We start from the raw sequence: 12852 nt of genomic DNA on the forward strand, positions 1-12852 counted from the left end.
AGCTCGCGAAACAGGTGCGATAATGGCAGCACTAAATCACCGGATCCCATCAAAACACCAAAGTTAAGCGTGCTTGGGCCAGAGTAGTACTACGATGGGTGACCCCCTGGGAAGTCCTCGTGTTGCACTCCTTTTTGCATCCCGGGATACGAAACATCTCCTGTAGAGCTCCGAGACGATTGTTTTGCGGCTGGAAATTTGCTGTGACCGCTACGCAGTCAGTATCGAGGGGCTCGGAGAGAGCTTTCCGGACTGGGGTCGCAATAGCGATTCCGAGATCGTTCTAGAAAGTGCCGATGGTTTCGGCACGCGCTTGCCGTGACCAATACGCAGTCGTCGGGCTAGGGCTCGGAGAGAGCTTGCGATAGGGATTTCGTGAACGTTCGAGAAAGCAACGACGGTTTCGTGACGGGCAAGAGGCTCCGGACGTTGATGCGCCGACCGCGACGTGCACATAGGCGAGGGACGAAGCTCGCGAAACGGGTGCGATAATGGCAGCACTAAATCACCGGATCCCATCAAAATACCGAAGTTAAGCGTGCTTGGGCCAGAGTAGTACTAGGATGGGTGACCCCCTGGGAAGTCCTCGTGTTGCACTCCTTTTTGCATCCCGGGATACGAAACATCTCCCGTAGAGCTCCGAGACGATTGTTTTGGGGCTGGAAATTTGCTGTGCCCGCTACGCAGTCAGTATCGAGGGGCTAGGAGAGAGCTTTCCGGAGTGGGGTCGCAATAGCGATTCCGAGATCGTTCTATAAAGTGCCGATGGTTTCGGCACGCGCTTGCCGTGACCGATACGCAGTCGTCGGGCTAGGGCTCGGAGAGAGCTTGCAATAGGGATTTCGAGAACGTTCGAGAAAGCGACGACGGTTTCGCGATGGGCAAGAGGCTCCGGACGTTGATGCGCTGACCGCGACGTGAACATAGGCGAGGGACGAAGCTCGCGAAATGGGTGCGATAATGGCAGCACTAAATCACCGGATCCCATCAAAACACTGAAGTTAAGCGTGCTTGGGCCAGAGTAGTACTATGATGGGTGACCCCCTGGGAAGTCCTCGTGTTGCACTCATTTTTGCATCCCGGGATACGAAACATCTCCCGTAGAGCTCTGAGACGATTGTTTTGATGGTGGAAATTTGCTGTGACCGCTACGCAGTCAGTATCGAGGGGCTCGGAGAGAGCTTTCCGGATTGTGGTCGTAATAGCGATTCCGAGATCGTTCTAGAAAGTGCCGATGGTTTCGGCACGGGCTTGCCGTGACCGATACGCAGTCGTCGGGCTAGGGCTCGGAGAGAGCTTGCAATAGGGATTTCGTGAACGTTCGAGAAAGCGCCGACGGTTTCGTGACGGGCAAGAGGCTCCGGACGTTGATACGCCGACCGCGACGTGCACATAGGCGAGGGACGAAGCACGCGAAACGGGTGAGATAATGCCAGCACTAAATCACCGGATCCCATCAAAACTCCGAAGTTAAGCGTGATTGGGCCAGAGTAGTACTAGGATGGGTGACCCCCTGGGAAGTCCTCGTGTTGCACTCCTTTTTGCATCCCGGGATTCGAAACATCTCCCGTAGAGCTCCGAGACGATTGTTTAGGGACTGGAAATTTACTGTGACCGCTACGCCGTCAGTATCGAGGGGCTCGGAGAGAGCTTTCCGGACTGGGGTCGCAATAGCGATTCCGAGATCGTTCTAGAAAGTGCCGATGGTTTCGGCACGCGCTTGCCGTGACCAATACGCAGTCGTCGGGCTACGGCTCGGAGAGAGCTTGCAATAGGGATTTCGTGAACGTTCGAGAAAGCAACGACGGTTTCGTGACGGGCAAGAGGCTCCGGACGTTGATGCGCCGACCGCAACGTGCACATAGGCGAGGGACGAAGCTCGCGAAACGGGTGCGATAATGGCAGCACTAAATCACCGGATCCCATCAAAACACCGAAGCTAAGCGTGCTTGGGCCAGAGTAGTACACGATGGGTGACCCCCTGGGAAGTCCTCGTGTTGCACTCCTTTTTGCATCCCGGGATACGAAACATCTCCCGTAGAGCTCCGAGACGTTTGTTTTGGGGCTGGAAATTTGCTGTGACCGCTACGCAGTCAGTATCGAGGGGCTCAAAGAGAGCCTTCCGAATTGGGGTCGCAATAGCGATTCCGAGATCGTTCTAGAAAGTGCCGATGGTTTCGGCACGCGCTTGCCGTGACCGATACGCAGTCGTCGGGTCAGGGCTCGGAGAGAGCTTGCAATAGGGATTTCGTGAACGTTCGAGAAAGCAACGACGGTTTCGTGACGGGCAAGAGGCTCCGGACGTTGATGCGCCGACCGCGACGTGCACATAGGCGAGGGACGAAGCACGCGAAACGGGTGCGATAATGCCAGCACTAAATCACCGGATCCCATCAAAACACCAAAGTTAAGCGTGCTTGGGCCAGAGTAGTACTAGGATGGGTGACCCCCTGGGAAGTCCTCGTGTTGCACTCCTTTTTGCATCCCGGGATACGAAACATCTCCCTTAGAGCTCCGAGACGATTGTTTTGGGGCTAGAAATTTGCTGTGATCGCTACGCAGTCAGTATCGAGGGGCTCGGAGAGAGCTTTCCGGATTGGGGTCGCAATAGCGATTCCGAGATCGTTCTAGAAAGTGCCGATGGTTTCGGCACGCGCTTGCCGTGACCGATACGCAGTCGTCGGGCTAGGGCTCGGAGAGAGCTTGCAATAGGGATTTCGTGAACGTTCGAGAAAGCACCGACGGTTTCGTGACGGGCAAGAGGCTCCGGACGTTGATACGCCGACCGCGACGTGCACATAGGCGAGGGACGAAGCACGCGAAACGGGTGCGATAATGCCAGCACTAAATCACCGGATCCCATCAAAACTCCGAAGTTAAGCGTGCTTGGGCCAGAGTAGTTCTAGGATGGGTGACCCCCTGGGAAGTCCTCGTGTTGCACTCCTTTTTGCATCCCGGGATACGAAACATCTCCCGTAGAGCTTCGAGATGATTGTTTTGGGGCTGGAAATTTGCTGTGCCCGCTACGCAGTCAGTATCGAGGGGCTCGGAGAGAGCTTTCCGGAGTGGGGTCGCAATAGCGATTCCGAGATCGTTCTATAAAGTGCCGATGGTTTCGGCGCGCGCTTGCCGTGACCGATACGCAGTCGTCGGGCTAGGGCTCGGAGAGAGCTTGCAATAGGGATTTCGAGAACGTTCGAGAAAGCGACGACGGTTTCGCGATGGGCAAGAGGCTCCGGACGTTGATGCGCTGACCGCGACGTGCACATAGGCGAGGGACGAAGCTCGCGAAATGGGTGCGATAATGGCAGCACTAAATCACCGGATCCCATCAAAACACTGAAGTTAAGCGTGCTTGGGCCAGAGTAGTACTATGATGGGTGACCCCCTGGGAAGTCCTTGTGTTTCACTCATTTTTGCATCCCGGGATACGAAACATCTCCCGTAGAGCTCCGAGACGATTGTTTTGATGCTGGAAATTTGCTGTGACCGCTACGCAGTCAGTATCGAGGGGCTCGGAGAGAGCTTTCCGGATTGGGGTCGCAATAGCGATTCCGATATCGTTCTAGAAAGTGCCGATGGTTTCGGCACGGGCTTGCCGTCACCGATACGCAGTCGTCGGGCTAGGGCTCGGAGAGAGCTTGCAATAGGGATTTCGTGAACGTTCGAGAAAGCACCGACGGTTTCGTGACGGGCAAGAGGCTCCGGACGTTGATACGCCGACCGCGACGTGCACATAGGCGAGGGACGAAGCACGCGAAACGGGTGAGATAATGCCAGCAATAAATCACCGGATCCCATCAAAACTCCGAAGTTAAGCGTGATTGGGCCAGAGTAGTACTAGGATGGGTGACCCCCTGGGAAGTCCTCGTGTTGCACTCCTTTTTGCATCCCGGGACACGAAACATCTCCCGTAGAGCTCCGAGACGATTGTTTTGGGGCTGGAAATTTGCTGTGACCGCTACACAGTCAGTATCGAGGGGCTCGGAGAGAGCTTTCCGAATTGGGGTCGCAATAGCGATTACGAGATCGTTCTAGAAAGTGCCGATGGTTCCGGCACGCGCTTGCCGTGACCGATACGCAGTCGTCGGGCTAGGGCTCGGAGAGAGCTTGCAATAGGGATTTCGTGAACGTTCGAGAAAGCGACGACGGTTTCGTGACGGGCAACAGGCTCCGGACGTTGATGCGCCGACCGCGATGTGCGCATAGGCGAGGGACGAAGCTCGCGAAACGGGTGCGATAATGGCAGCACTAAATCACCGGATCCCATCAAAACACCAAAGTTAAGCGTGCTTGGGCCAGAGTAGTACTACGATGGGTGACCCCCTGGGAAGTCCTCGTGTTGCACTCCTTTTTGCATCCCGGGATACGAAACATCTCCCGTAGAGCTCCGAGACGATTGTTTTGGGGCTGGAAATTTGCTATGACCGCTACGCAGTCAGTATCGAGGGGCTCGGAGAGAGCTTTCCGGACTGGGGTCGCAATAGCGATTCCGAGATCGTTCTATAAAGTGCCGATGGTTTCGGCACGCGCTTGCCGTGACCGATACGCAGTCGTCGGGCTAGGGCTCGGAGAGGGCTTGCAATAGGGATTTCGTGAACGTTCGAGAAAGCGACGACGGTTTCGTGACGGGCAAGAGGCTCCGGACGTTGATGCGCCGACCGCGACGTGCACATAGGCGAGGGACAAAGCTTGCAAAACGGGTGCGATAATGCCAGCACTAAATCACCAGATCCCATCAAAACACCGAAGTTCAGCGTGCTTGGGCCAGAGTAGTACTACGATGTGTGACCCCCTGGGAAGTCCTCGTGTTGCACTCCTTTTTGCATCACGGGATACGAAACATCTCCCGTAGAGCTCCGAGAGGATTGTTTTGGGGCTGGAAATTTGCTGTGACCGCTACGCAGTCAGTATCGAGGGGCTCGGAGAGAGCTTTCCGGATTGGGGTCGCAATAGAGATTCCGAGATCGTTCTAGAAAGTGCCGATGGTTTCGGCATGTGCTTGCCGTGATCGATACGCGGTCGTCGGGCTAGGGCTCGGAGAGAGCTTGCAATAGGGATTTCGTGAACGTTCGAGAAAGCGCCGACGGTTTCGTGACGGGCAAGAAGCTCTGGACGTTGATGCGCTGAACGCGACGTGCACATAGGCGAGGGACGAAGCTCGCGAAACGGGTGCGATAATGCCAGCACTAAATCACCGGATCCCATCAAAACACCGAAGTTCAGCGTGCTTGGGCCAGAGTAGTACTACGATGGGTGACCCCCTGGGAAGTCCTCGTGTTGCACTCCTTTTTGCATACAGGGATACGAAACATCTCCCGTAGAGCTCCGAGACGATTGTTTTGCGGCTGGAAATTTGCTGTGACCGCTACGCAGTCAGTATCGAGGGGCTCGGAGAGAGCTTTCCGGACTGGGGTCGCAATAGCGATTCCGAGATCGTTCTATAAAGTGCCGATGGTTTCGGCACGCGCTTGCCGTGACCAATACGCAGTCGTCGGGCTAGGGCTCGGAGAGAGCTTGCAATAGGGATTTCGTGAACGTTCGAGAAAGCGCCGACGGTTTCGTGACGGGCAAGAGGCTCCGGACATTGATACGCCGACCGCAACGTGCACATAGGTGAGGGACGACGCACGCGAAACGAGTGCGATAATGCCAGCACTAAATCACCGGATCCCATCAAAACACCGAAGTTAAGCGTCCTTGGGGCCAGAGTAGTACTAGGATGGGTGACCCCCTGGGAAGTCCTTGTGTTGCACTCCTTTTTGCATCCCGGGATACGAAACATCTCCCGTAGAGCTCCGAGACGATTGTTTTGGGGCTGGAAATTTGCTGTGACCGCTACGCAGTCAGTATCGAGGGGCTCGGAGAGAGCTTTCCGAATTGGGGTCGCAATAGCGATTACGAGATCGTTCTAGAAAGTGCCGATGGTTCCGGCACGCGCTTGCCGTGACCGATACGCAGTCGTCGGGCTAGGGCTCGGAGAGAGCTTGCAATAGGGATTTCGTGAACGTTCGAGAAAGCGACGACGGTTTCAGGACGGGCAAGAGGCTCCGGACGTTGATGCGCCGACCGCGATTTGCACATAGGCGAGGGACGAAGCTCGCGAAACAGGTGCGATAATGGCAGCACTAAATCACCGGATCCCATCAAAACACCAAAGTTAAGCGTGCTTGGGCCAGAGTAGTACTACGATGGGTGACAACCTGGGAAGTCCTCGTGTTGCACTCCTTTTTGCATCCCGGGATACGAAACATCTCCCGTAGAGCTCCGAGACGATTGTTTTGCTGCTGGAAATTTGCTGTGACCGCTACGCAGTCAGTATCGAGGGGCTCGGAGAGAGCTTTCCGGACTGGGGTCGCAATAGCGATTCCGAGATCGTTCTAGAAAGTGCCGATGGTTTCGGCACGCGCTTGCCGTGACCAATACGCAGTCGTCGGGCTAGGGCTCGGAGAGAGCTTGCAATAGGGATTTCGTGAACGTTCGAGAAAGCAACGACGGTTTCGTGACGGGCAAGAGGCTCCGGACGTTGATGCGCCGACCGCGACGTGCACATAGGCGAGGGACGAAGCTCGCGAAACGGGTGCGATAATGGCAGCACTAAATCACTGGATCCCATCAAAATACCGAAGTTAAGCGTGCTTGGGCCAGAGAAGTACACGATGGGTGACCCCCTGGGAAGTCCTCATGTTGCACTCCTTTTTGCATCCCGGGATACGAAACATCTCCCGTAGAGCTCCGAGACGTTTGTATTGGGGCTGGAAATTTGCTGTGACCGCTACGCAGTCAGTATCGAGGGGCTCAAAGAGAGCCTTCCGGTTTGGGGTCGCAATAGCGATTCCGAGATCGTTCTAGAAAGTGCCGATGGTTTCGGCACGCGCTTGACGTGACCGATACGCAGTCGTCGGGCTAGGGCTCGGAGAGAGCTTGCAATAGGGATTTCGTGAACGTTCGAGAAAGCAACGACGGTTTCATGACGGGCAAGAGGCTCCGGACGTTGATGCGCCGACCGCGACGTGCACATAGGCGAGGGACGAAGCACGCGAAACGGGTGCGATAATGCCAGCACTAAATCACCGGATCCCATCAAAACACCAAAGTTAAGCGTGCTTTGGCCAGAGTAGTTCTAGGATGGGTGACCCCCTGGGAAGTCCTCGTGTTGCACTCCTTTTTGCATCCCGGGATACGAAACATCTCCCTTAGAGCTCCGAGACGATTGTTTTGGGGCTGGAAATTTGCTGTGCCCGCTACGCAGTCAGTATCGAGGGGCTCGGAGAGAGCTTTCCGGAGTGGGGTCGCAATAGCGATTCCGAGATCGTTCTATAAAGTGCCGATGGTTTCGGCACGCGCTTGCCGTGACCGATACGCAGTCGTCGGGCTAGGGCTCGGAGAGAGCTTGCAATAGGGATTTCGAGAACGTTCGAGAAAGCGACGACGGTTTCGCGATGGGCAAGAGGCTCCGGACGTTGATGCGCTGACCGCGACGTGCACATAGGCGAGGGACGAAGCTCGCGAAATGGGTGCGATAATGGCAGCACTAAATCACCGGATCCCATCAAAACACTGAAGTTAAGCGTGCTTCGGCCAGAGTAGTACTATGATGGGTGACCCCCTGGGAAGTCCTCGTGTTGCACTCATTTTTGCATCCCGGGATACGAAACATCTCCCGTAGAGCTCCGAGACGATTGTTTTGATGCTGGAAATTTGCTGTGACCGCTACGCAGTCAGTATCGAGGGGCTCGGAGAGAGCTTTCCGGATTGTGGTCGCAATAGCGTTTCCGAGATCGTTCTAGAAAGTGCCGATGGTTTCGGCACGGGCTTGCCGTGACCGATACGCAGTCGTCGGGCTAGGGCTCGGAGAGAGCTTGCAATAGGGATTTCGTGAACGTTCGAGAAAGCGCCGACGGTTTCGTGACGGGCAAGAGGCTCCGGACGTTGATACGCCGACCGCGACGTGCACATAGGCGAGGGACGAAGCACGCGAAACGGGTGAGATAATGCCAGCACTAAATCATCGGATCCCATCAAAACTCCGAAGTTAAGCGTGATTGGGCCAGAGTAGTACTAGGATGGGTGACCCCCTGGGAAGTCCTCGTGTTGCACTCCTTTTTGCATCCCGGGATTCGAAACATCTCCCGTAGAGCTCCGAGACGATTGTTTAGGGACTGGAAATTTGCTGTGACCGCTACGCCGTCAGTATCGAGGGGCTCGGAGAGAGCTTTCCGGACTGGGGTCGCAATAGCGATTCCGAGATCGTTCTAGAAAGTGCCGATGGTTTCGGCACGCGCTTGCCGTGACCAATACGCAGTCGTCGGGCTAGGGCTCGGAGAGAGCTTGCAATAGGGATTTCGTGAACGTTCGAGAAAGCAACGACGGTTTCGTGACGGGCAAGAGGCTCCGGACGTTGATGCGCCGACCGCGACGTGCACATAGGCGAGGGACGAAGCTCGCGAAACGGGTGCGATAATGGCAGCACTAAATCACCGGATCCCATCAAAACACCGAAGTTAAGCGTGCTTGGGCCAGAGTAGTACACGATGGGTGACCACCTGGGAAGTCCTCGTGTTGCACTCCTTTTTGCATCCCGGGATACGAAACATCTCCCGTTGAGCTCCGAGACGTTTGTTTTGGGGCTGGAAATTTGCTGTGACCGCTACGCAGTCAGTATCGAGGGGCTCAAAGAGAGCCTTCCGGATTGGGGTCGCAATAGCGATTCCGAGATCGTTCTAGAAAGTGCCAATGGTTTCGGCACGCGCTTGCCGTGACCGATACGCAGTCGTCGGGCTACGGCTCGGAGAGAGCTTGCAATAGGGATTTCGTGAACGTTCGAGAAAGCAACGACGGTTTCGTGACGGGCAAGAGGCTCCGGACATTGATGCGCCGACCGCGACGTGCACATAGGCGAGGTACGAAGCACGCGAAACGGGTGCGATAATGCCAGCACTAATTCACCGGATCCCATCAAAACGCCAAAGTTAAGCGTGCTTGGGCCAGAGTAGTACTAGGATGGGTGACCCCCTGGGAAGTCCTCGTGTTGCACTCCTTTTTGCATCCCGGGATACGAAACATCTCCCTTAGAGCTCCGAGACGATTGTTTTGGGGCTGGAAATTTGCTGTGATCGCTACGCAGTCAGTATCGAGGGGCTCGGAGAGAGCTTTCCGGATTGGGGTCGCAATAGCGATTCCGAGATCGTTCTAGAAAGTGCCGATGGTTTCGGCACGCGCTTGCCGTGACCGATACGCAGTCGTCGGGCTAGGGCTCGGAGAGAGCTTGCAATAGGGATTTCGTGAACGTTCGAGAAAGCACCGACGGTTTCGTGACGGGCAAGAGGCTCCGGACGTTGATACGCCGACCGCGACGTGCACATAGGCGAGGGACGAAGCACGCGAAACGGGTGCGATAATGCCTGCACTAAATCACCGGATCCCATCAAAACTCTGAAGTTAAGCGTGCTTGGGCCAGAGTAGTTCTAGGATGGGTGACCCCCTGGGAAGTCCTTGTGTTGCACTCCTTTTTGCATCCCGGGATACGAAACATCTCCCGTAGAGCTCCGAGACGATTGTTTTGGGGCTGGAAATTTGCTGTGCCCGCTACGCAATCAGTATCGAGGGGCTCGGAGAGAGCTTTCCGGAGTGGGGTCGCAATAGCGATTCCGAGATCGTTCTATAAAGTGCCGATGGTTTCGGCACGCGCTTGCCATGACCGATACGCAGTCGTCGGGCTACGGCTCGGAGAGAGCTTGCAATAGGGATTTCGAGAACGTTCGAGAAAGCGACGACGGTTTCGCGATGGGCAAGAGGCTCCGGACGTTGATGCGCTGACCGCGACGTGCACATAGGCGAGGGACGAAGCTCGCGAAATGGGTGCGATAATGGCAGCACTAAATCACCGGATCCCATAAAAACACTGAAGTTAAGCGTGCTTGGGCCAGAGTAGTACTATGATGGGTGACCCCCTGGGAAGTCCTCGTGTTGCACTCATTTTTGCCTCCCGGGATACGAAACATCTCCCGTAGAGCTCCGAGACGATTGTTTTGATGATGGAAATTTGCTGTGACCGCTACGCAGTCAGTATCGAGGGGCTCGGAGAGAGCTTTCCGGATTGTGGTCGCAATAGCGATTCCGAGATCGTTCTAGAAAGTGCCGATGGTTTCGGCACGCGCTTGCCGTGACCGATACGCAGTCGTCGGGCTAGGGCTCGGAGAGAGCTTGCAATAGGGATTTCGTGAACGTTCGAGAAAGCAACGACGGTTTCGTGACGGGCAAGAGGCTCCGGACGTTGATGCGCCGACCGCGACGTGCACATAGGCGAGGGACGAAGCACGCGAAACGGGTGCGATAATGCCAGCACTAAATCACCGGATCCCATCAAAACACCAAAGTTAAGCGTGCTTGGGCCAGAGTAGTACTAGGATGGGTGACCCCCTGGGAAGTCCTCGTGTTGCACTCCTTTTTGCATCCCGGGATACGAAACATCTCCCTTAGAGCTCCGAGACGAATGTTTTGGGGCTGGAAATTTGCTGTGATCGCTACGCAGTCAGTATCGAGGGGCTCGGAGAGAGCTTTCCGGATTGGGGTCGCAATAGCGATTCCGAGATCGTTCTAGAAAGTGCCGATGGTTTCGGCACGCGCTTGCCGTGACCGATACGCAGTCGTCGGGCTAGGGCTCGGAGAGAGCTTGCAATAGGGATTTCGTGAACGTTCGAGAAAGCACCGACGGTTTCGTGACGGGCAAGAGGCTCCGGACGTTGATACGCCGACCGCGACGTGCACATAGGCGAGGGACGAAGCACGCGAAACGGGTGCGATAATGCCAGCACTAAATCACCGGATCCCATCAAAACTCCGAAGTTAAGCGTGCTTGGGCCAGAGTAGTTCTAGGATGGGTGACCCCCTGGGAAGTCCTCGTGTTGCACTCCTTTTTGCATCCCGGGATACGAAACATCTCCCGTAGAGCTCCGAGACGATTGTTTTGGGGCAGGAAATTTGTTGTGCCCGCTACGCAGTCAGTATCGAGGGGCTCGGAGAGAGCTTTCCGGAGTGGGGTCGCAATAGCGATTCCGAGATCGTTCTAGAAAGTGCCGATGGTTTCGGCACGCGCTTGCCGTGACCGATACGCAGTCGTCGGGCTAGGGCTCGGAGAGAGCTTGCAATAGGGATTTCGTGAACGTTCGAGAAAGCAACGACGGTTTCGTGACGGGCAAGAGGCTCCGGACGTTGATGCGCCGACCGCGACGTGCACATAGGCGAGGGACGAAGCACGCGAAACGGGTGCGATAATGCCAGCACTAAATCACCGGATCCCATCAAAACACCAAAGTTAAGCGTGCTTGGGCCAGAGTAGTACTAGGATGGGTGACCCCCTGGGAAGTCCTCGTGTTGCACTCCTTTTTGCATCCCGGGATACGAAACATCTCCCTTAGAGCTCCGAGACGATTGTTTTGGGGCTGGAAATTTGCTGTGATCGCTACGCAGTCAGTATCGAGGGGCTCGGAGAGAGCTTTCCGGATTGGGGTCGCAATAGCGATTCCGAGATCGTTCTAGAAAGTGCCGATGGTTTCGGCACGCGCTTGCCGTGACCGATACGCAGTCGTCGGGCTAGGGCTCGGAGAGAGCTTGCAATAGGGATTTCGTGAACGTTCGAGAAAGCACTGACGGTTTCGTGACGGGCAAGAGGCTCCGGACGTTGATACGCCGACCGCGACGTGCACATAGGCGAGGGATGAAGCACGCGAAACGGGTGCGATAATGCCAGCACTAAATCACCGGATCCCATCAAAACTCCGAAGTTAAGCGTGCTTGGGCCAGAGTAGTTCTAGGATGGGTGACCCCCTGGGAAGTCCTCGTGTTGCACTCCTTTTTGCATCCCGGGATACGAAACATCTCCCGTAGAGCTCCGAGACGATTGTTTTGGGGCAGGAAATTTGCTGTGCCCGCTACGCAGTCAGTATCGAGGGGCTCGGAGAGAGCTTTCCGGAGTGGGGTCGCAATAGCGATTCCGAGATCGTTCTATAAAGTGCCGATGGTTTCGGCACGCGCTTGCCGTGACCGATACGCAGTCGTCGGGCTAGGGCTCGGAGAGAGCTTGCAATAGGGATTTCGAGAACGTTCGAGAAAGCGACGACGGTTTCGCGATGGGCAAGAGGCTCCGGACGTTGATGCGCTGACCGCGACGTGCACATAGGCGAGGGACGAAGCTCGCGAAATGGGTGCGATAATGGCAGCACTAAATCACCGGATCCCATCAAAACACTGAAGTTAAGCGTGCTTGGGCCAGAGTAGTACTATGATGGGTGACCCCCTGGGAAGTCCTCGTGTTGCACTCATTTTTGCATCCCGGGATACGAAACATCTCCCGTAGATCTCCGAGGCGATTGTTTTGATGCTGAAAATTTGCTGTGACCGCTACGCAGTCAGTATCGAGGGGCTCGGAGAGAGCTTTCCGGATTGTGGTCGCAATAGCGATTCCGAGATCGTTCTAGAAAGTGCCGATGGTTTCGGCACGGGCTTGCCGTGACCGATACGCAGTCGTCGGGCTAGGGCTCGGAGAGAGCTTGCAATAGGGATTTCGTGAACGTTCGAGAAAGCGCCGACGGTTTCGTGACGGGCAAGAGGCTCCGGACGTTGATACGCCGACCGCGACGTGCACATAGGCGAGGGACGAAGCACGCGAAACGGGTGAGATAATGCCAGCACTAAATCACTGGATCCCATCAAAACTCCGAAGTTAAGCGTGATTGGGCCAGAGTAGTACTAGGATGGGTGACCCCCTGGGAAGTCCTCGTGTTGCACTCCTTTTTGCATCCCGGGATTCGAAACATCTCCCGTAGAGCTCCGAGACGATTGTTTAGGGAC

General features: G+C 55.6%; 10 non-coding genes and 18 pseudogenes across 10 annotated transcripts; all 28 read left to right on the top strand.

Annotated features, from left to right (window-relative positions):
• Positions 1-12: 12 nt before the first annotated feature.
• On the top strand, positions 13-131 carry LOC135603053 (5S ribosomal RNA; annotated as a pseudogene).
• Positions 132-481: 350 nt separating this feature from the next.
• LOC135602144 (5S ribosomal RNA) lies at positions 482-600 on the top strand (annotated as a pseudogene).
• A 350-nt stretch (positions 601-950) lies between these two features.
• Positions 951-1069, top strand: LOC135602501 (5S ribosomal RNA; annotated as a pseudogene).
• Positions 1070-1419: 350 nt separating this feature from the next.
• LOC135601215 (5S ribosomal RNA) lies at positions 1420-1538 on the top strand. The gene has a single exon (XR_010483515.1). It is a non-coding gene; the product is annotated as a 5S ribosomal RNA (ribosomal RNA).
• A 350-nt stretch (positions 1539-1888) lies between these two features.
• LOC135604020 (5S ribosomal RNA) lies at positions 1889-2006 on the top strand (annotated as a pseudogene).
• Positions 2007-2356: 350 nt separating this feature from the next.
• LOC135600594 (5S ribosomal RNA) lies at positions 2357-2475 on the top strand. The gene has a single exon (XR_010482912.1). It is a non-coding gene; the product is annotated as a 5S ribosomal RNA (ribosomal RNA).
• A 350-nt stretch (positions 2476-2825) lies between these two features.
• On the top strand, positions 2826-2944 carry LOC135599689 (5S ribosomal RNA). The gene has a single exon (XR_010482035.1). It is a non-coding gene; the product is annotated as a 5S ribosomal RNA (ribosomal RNA).
• Positions 2945-3294: 350 nt separating this feature from the next.
• LOC135603664 (5S ribosomal RNA) lies at positions 3295-3413 on the top strand (annotated as a pseudogene).
• A 350-nt stretch (positions 3414-3763) lies between these two features.
• Positions 3764-3882, top strand: LOC135602419 (5S ribosomal RNA; annotated as a pseudogene).
• A 350-nt stretch (positions 3883-4232) lies between these two features.
• LOC135602302 (5S ribosomal RNA) lies at positions 4233-4351 on the top strand (annotated as a pseudogene).
• Positions 4352-4701: 350 nt separating this feature from the next.
• LOC135603690 (5S ribosomal RNA) lies at positions 4702-4820 on the top strand (annotated as a pseudogene).
• Positions 4821-5170: 350 nt separating this feature from the next.
• LOC135601327 (5S ribosomal RNA) lies at positions 5171-5289 on the top strand. Its single transcript, XR_010483622.1, has one exon. It is a non-coding gene; the product is annotated as a 5S ribosomal RNA (ribosomal RNA).
• A 350-nt stretch (positions 5290-5639) lies between these two features.
• On the top strand, positions 5640-5759 carry LOC135601887 (5S ribosomal RNA; annotated as a pseudogene).
• Positions 5760-6109: 350 nt separating this feature from the next.
• Positions 6110-6228, top strand: LOC135604247 (5S ribosomal RNA; annotated as a pseudogene).
• Positions 6229-6578: 350 nt separating this feature from the next.
• LOC135599451 (5S ribosomal RNA) lies at positions 6579-6696 on the top strand (annotated as a pseudogene).
• A 350-nt stretch (positions 6697-7046) lies between these two features.
• LOC135603261 (5S ribosomal RNA) lies at positions 7047-7165 on the top strand (annotated as a pseudogene).
• Positions 7166-7515: 350 nt separating this feature from the next.
• LOC135603947 (5S ribosomal RNA) lies at positions 7516-7634 on the top strand (annotated as a pseudogene).
• A 350-nt stretch (positions 7635-7984) lies between these two features.
• On the top strand, positions 7985-8103 carry LOC135602161 (5S ribosomal RNA; annotated as a pseudogene).
• A 350-nt stretch (positions 8104-8453) lies between these two features.
• Positions 8454-8571, top strand: LOC135603787 (5S ribosomal RNA; annotated as a pseudogene).
• Positions 8572-8921: 350 nt separating this feature from the next.
• LOC135600741 (5S ribosomal RNA) lies at positions 8922-9040 on the top strand. Its single transcript, XR_010483054.1, has one exon. It is a non-coding gene; the product is annotated as a 5S ribosomal RNA (ribosomal RNA).
• A 350-nt stretch (positions 9041-9390) lies between these two features.
• LOC135600344 (5S ribosomal RNA) lies at positions 9391-9509 on the top strand. Its single transcript, XR_010482667.1, has one exon. It is a non-coding gene; the product is annotated as a 5S ribosomal RNA (ribosomal RNA).
• Positions 9510-9859: 350 nt separating this feature from the next.
• On the top strand, positions 9860-9978 carry LOC135603056 (5S ribosomal RNA; annotated as a pseudogene).
• A 350-nt stretch (positions 9979-10328) lies between these two features.
• LOC135600595 (5S ribosomal RNA) lies at positions 10329-10447 on the top strand. The gene has a single exon (XR_010482913.1). It is a non-coding gene; the product is annotated as a 5S ribosomal RNA (ribosomal RNA).
• Positions 10448-10797: 350 nt separating this feature from the next.
• LOC135599691 (5S ribosomal RNA) lies at positions 10798-10916 on the top strand. The gene has a single exon (XR_010482037.1). It is a non-coding gene; the product is annotated as a 5S ribosomal RNA (ribosomal RNA).
• Positions 10917-11266: 350 nt separating this feature from the next.
• On the top strand, positions 11267-11385 carry LOC135600596 (5S ribosomal RNA). Its single transcript, XR_010482914.1, has one exon. It is a non-coding gene; the product is annotated as a 5S ribosomal RNA (ribosomal RNA).
• A 350-nt stretch (positions 11386-11735) lies between these two features.
• LOC135599692 (5S ribosomal RNA) lies at positions 11736-11854 on the top strand. The gene has a single exon (XR_010482038.1). It is a non-coding gene; the product is annotated as a 5S ribosomal RNA (ribosomal RNA).
• A 350-nt stretch (positions 11855-12204) lies between these two features.
• On the top strand, positions 12205-12323 carry LOC135602502 (5S ribosomal RNA; annotated as a pseudogene).
• A 350-nt stretch (positions 12324-12673) lies between these two features.
• LOC135601830 (5S ribosomal RNA) lies at positions 12674-12792 on the top strand (annotated as a pseudogene).
• Positions 12793-12852: the final 60 nt, after the last annotated feature.

Source organism: Musa acuminata, chromosome BXJ2-1 (assembly GCF_036884655.1).
Source record: "Musa acuminata AAA Group cultivar baxijiao chromosome BXJ2-1, Cavendish_Baxijiao_AAA, whole genome shotgun sequence".
NCBI lineage: Eukaryota > Viridiplantae > Streptophyta > Magnoliopsida > Zingiberales > Musaceae > Musa > Musa acuminata.